The sequence below is a fragment of the Salvelinus sp. IW2-2015 genome, linkage group LG18 (assembly GCF_002910315.2).
Source record: "Salvelinus sp. IW2-2015 linkage group LG18, ASM291031v2, whole genome shotgun sequence".
Lineage (NCBI taxonomy): Eukaryota > Metazoa > Chordata > Actinopteri > Salmoniformes > Salmonidae > Salvelinus > Salvelinus sp. IW2-2015.
Window position 1 is genome coordinate 53,476,940 of NC_036858.1, and position 4,755 is coordinate 53,481,694.

A 4,755-nucleotide genomic window follows, 5' to 3' on the forward strand; every position below is an offset into this window, starting at 1 on the left:
TACAAGAGGGGGCTGTGGGGCCCCTGTGTTGCGAAGTGGAGGTGTTGTTTCCTGCCTTCACCACATGGGGGCGGACCTTCAGGAAGTCCAGGACCCAGTTTCACAGGGCGGGATTCAGTCCCAGGGCCCCGAGCTTAATGATGAGCTTGGAGGGTACTATTTTTGAAGGCTTAGCTATAGTGAATGAACAGCATTCTGACGTAGGTATTCCTCTTGTCCAGATGGGATAGGGCAGTGGATCTATTAGGGCAGTAAGCAAATTGGGTCTAGGTGGGTCTAGGGTGTCAGGTAAGGTAGAGGTGATATTGTGGCGAAATCCTGCACGGAGCCTTCACCGTGCGCTGCCACTTTAAGAGCGCATGAGCAGTAGAAAGGAGGAAATAAAAGAGCTCGTTCAGCTCTTTGGGGAGGAGCTATTGATTGGCGCGACAGTTTTGGTTGTGTGTGTTATGCTGCAGAGTTTGTTTGTTTATCTTCAGCGTATGTGGTTGTACAGTTTTTGGAACAATCCTCGGTGTGATCGCTCGACGAYGTGGTYGTTCTCATTTGGGACCGCRACGGTTAGGCTGCAGAGGTTTTTGTTTGTCTTCAGCGTCTGTGGTTGTACAGTGTTTGGAACAATCCTCGGTGTGATCGCTCGACGACGTGGTTGTTCTCATGTNTGTGGTTGTACAGTGTTTGGAACAATCCTCGGTGTGATCGCTCGACGACGTGGTTGTTCTCATGTGGGACCGCGACGGTTATGGATCAAAGGGATTAGTAGCAACATTGTTGCGAAGCGTTCAACTACAACCCAACACTCCATCGGACAGTCAGACCGTACACCTGCAACCTCAAGACCACAGCTAAGACCTCTCTTGTTCCCTTTCTCTCTTTCTCTTCCCGCTATTGTCCAGTGCTTTACACTGCACCGACTCTATTTTCATAAATGCATTGAAGTTTCATTGGAGCTGGACTAGTGTGTATATGAATACCACAAATTCATACCCTCTGCACTCCTTCCCTGGAAGAGAATACAAACTCTTGCAAATCCTCTGTGTGATGACTGGGTTCATTCGTTATTGTATGAAGTTGCTGTTTATTTGCTCTGCCATTATTGTTATATGAGGTATGCTTGGTGGGGTTACCAAGAATTGTGGAAGGACTGTGATGTGATGTGGGATCTATAGGGTGTGTATTCTTTTTTTCTATCCGCTATCTGGTCAACAGGCTACACTCTAGGCAGTCTCTTCTGTTGATGTGTGTGGGTCTGGTAGTGGTACTCTCACTGTTCTACTATTTTCCTTTCGGCAGGGTTAATACCTGCCTGGCGCCCGAACAAAATCTTCTTTACCTTTCTCTAATTAATACCGCTACAATATGATCCTTAACTAGCCTCTCAAAGCACTTCATGATGACAGAAGTGAGTGCTACGGGGCCATTGTCATTTAGTTCAGTTACCTTTGCTTTCTTGGGTATAAGAACAATGGTGGACATCTTGAAGAAAGTGTGGACAGCAGACTGGGATAGGGAGAGCTTGAATATGTCCGCAAACACTCCAGCCAGCTGGTCTGTGCATGCTCTGAGGATGCAGCCTTGCGAGGGTTAACACGCTTAAATGTCTTACTCACATTGGAAGAAGAGCGAGAGACCACAGTCCTTGGGAGCAGGCCACGTCAGTGGCACTGTGTTAGCCTCAAAGCGGGAGAAGAAGGTGTTTAGCTTGTCTGGGAGTAAGATGTCAGTGTCTGCGATGTGGATGGGTTTCCCTTTGTAATCCGTGATTGTCTGTAGACCATGCCACATACGTCTCATGTCTGAGCCGTTGAATTGCGACTCCACTAGACTCCTCTATACTGACTCTATACTGACTTTTTGCCTGTTTGATTACGTTACAGAGGGAATAACTACACTGTTTGTATTCAACCATATTCCCAGTCACCTTGCCATGGTTAAATGTGATGGTTCACGCTTTCAGTTTTGTGTGAATGCTGCCATCTATCCACGGTTTCTGGTATGGGTAGGTTTTAATAGTCACCGTGGGAACAACATCCCCTATACACTTCCTGATGAACTCAGTCACCGTGTCCGTGTAAGCGTCAATGTTATTCTCAGAGGCTACCCGGAACATATCCCAGTCCGCATGATCAAAACAATCTTGAAGCATGGATTCCGATTGGTCAGACCATTGTTGAATAGACCTTAGCACGGGTACTTCCTGTTTGAGTTTCTGCCAATAGGAATGGAGGAGCAAAATGGAGTCGTGATCTGATTTGCCGAAGGGAGGGCGGAGGAGGGCCTTGTAGCCATCTTGAAAAGGCAAGTAGCAGTGGTCTAGTGTTTTTCCTAAGCGAGTACTACAGTCAATGTGTTGATAGAACTTTGGTAGCGTCTTCCTTAATTTGCTTTGTTAAAATCCCCAGCTATAAATGCGACCTCATGATATGTGATTTCCAGTTTGCATAAAGTCCAGTGTAGTTCCTTGAGGGMCGACCATGGTATCAGCTTGATGGAGAATATACACGGCTGTGACTATAACCGAAAATAATTATCTTGGGAGGTAATACAGTCACCWTTTGATTGTGAGGTGTTCTAGGTCAGGTGAACAAAGGGACTTTAATTCCTGTATATTATCACAATCACACCATGAGTAATCATGAATCATGAAATATACCCCCCCTGCCTTTCTTCTTCGCGGAGAGTTCTTTATTTCTGTCTGCGCGATGAACTGAGAACCCAGCTGGCTRTATTTACAGGGACAGTATATCCCAAGAGAGCCATGATTCCATTGTATGTTACAGTCCCTGATGTCTCGTTGGAAGGAGATCCTCGCTCTGAGCTCGTCTATTTTAATGTCCAGAGACTGAACATTAGCAAGTAATATACTCGAAGTGGTGGATGCTGTGCTCGCCTCYTGAGTCGGACTAGAAGTCCACTCCGAATACCTCTTCTCCACCGTTGGCGTCTCGGAGCAGCCTCTGGGATAAGTTCAATTGCCCTGGGGGATACGAACAAACATGTGGAATGATCTACAATGCACTTAAAAATKGGAGGAATTGGTGTCTAGGGCATTTCAGACAGTTTCTAGGGGACCTTTTTACTGAAGAATGTGTCTGTTTTTTATGATTGTGTTTTGCTTTTCATGTATTGTTGTGTATCATAACATGTATTTTATTGAGTATATGAATGTGTAGCTTAATGTGTTTATTGTATTTTGATGTGTGTTGTGGTGCTGTACAGGGCTCATCTGGAAAAGAGACCTTGGTCTCAGCATTGACTCCCTGTCAAAATGTTAAATAAAAAGTCACATTGACAAAGATGTTGTGAAATTGGGGAGGGGTATGTCTGTTAGAAAAATATGATTTCAGACACCCATACATACCCCACAAGACATGCCACCTGAGGTCTAGTTACAGTCCCCAATTTCAAAACGAATTCACGTAAACGCACTGTATTATACCATGATCGCATGGAACTCCCATTTCCAATTACTCAAGCAAACAGCAAAATTACCTTTACAAAACCAATTAAACAACATCTCATGGAACAGCAGGGACTGTGAGGGGACAGACACTAACACACGCACACATTCTAACATACATAATTTTTTWGTTGTATTGTTTGTATATCGTTGTATTTTACATTTGTGTGACTGTCTTTGACTATCAGTGTATCAGTGTTTTGTTACTTGTCATCTTTAGTTGTTTTTGTGGACCCCAGGAAGAGTAGCTGCTGCTTCTGTAAAAGCTAATGGGGATCCTAATAAWGAAATAGGCCCACAGAGAGTATGGTAAAGAGATTTGCCACTTGTGAGGCTTGCAATTTGCGAGGAGAAATAGATTTTTCAGCATCTGTCTGTCTGTCTGTCTGTCTGTCTGTCTGTCTGTCTGTCTGTCTGTCTGTCTGTATCACAAATAGTTATCTACCTTTATAAACAATGCATCCCACTAGGCAGAGGCATCAGTTCAATGTCTAGTTTTGGTTGAGTTGTCAACTAATGTGAGTTCAACATGAAATCAACAAAAAGTGTCACCATGTCATTGGATTTAGGTTCAAAGTTGTGTGAAAAAAGTCCCTTATGTTGATTACTTTTTGCAAATCCAATCAGTTTTCCACGTTGAATCAACGTCACATAGATTTTTTGGTTGAAATTACTTGATTCAGACCAGTTTTTGCCCAGTGGGTTGGCATTGTCCATGATCAAACTTTCATACAAATATGGCTCTAATTTGTCCTTTATTCATAGATATACTGGGACATTTTCAGAGCAAGACCTGTGGTTATTTTGCATTGAGGCTACAATACCTTTAATTTCTGACGCCTTTGATTAAGCTCTGAAGCTAGAATTCTCAAAATTTGGCAGCTGCTTTTGTCAGAAGGTGGGTGTAGCTGGTGCATGAAGTCAGGCGCAGGAGAGCAGAATGAGTGAGCAACGTACTTTACTCAAAATAAAGGCACAAGGTAACAATACACTTGACCAACAATAAACGGTAATCAATTACGCACGGGTGAAAACAGCACCCGTCGAAATCCAGCCATAACCTACCGAATGAACATAGAAACAATCCCGCACAAAAACATGGGGGAAACAGAGGGTAAATACATGAACATGTAATTGGGGAATGAAACCAGGTGTGTATAAAACAAAGACAAAACAAATGTAAAATGAAAGGTGGATCAGCGATGGCTAGAAGACCGGTGACGTCGACCRCTGAACGCCGCCCGAACAAGGTGAGGGACCGACTTCGGTGGAAGTYGTGACAGCTTTCCTGTACG

The 4,755-nt window shown here is 43.9% G+C and overlaps 1 long non-coding RNA gene across 1 annotated transcript in view; it reads left to right on the forward strand.

Moving 5' to 3' along the window:
- LOC139029165 (uncharacterized) overlaps window positions 1–4,449 on the forward strand; it is a 15,873-nt gene extending 11,424 nt beyond the window's left edge. The window contains exon 2 of the long non-coding RNA XR_011481451.1: window positions 4,343–4,449. This is a non-coding gene — a long non-coding RNA (uncharacterized lncRNA). The remainder of the gene's footprint in view (window positions 1–4,342) is intronic.
- Window positions 4,450–4,755: the final 306 nt, after the last annotated feature.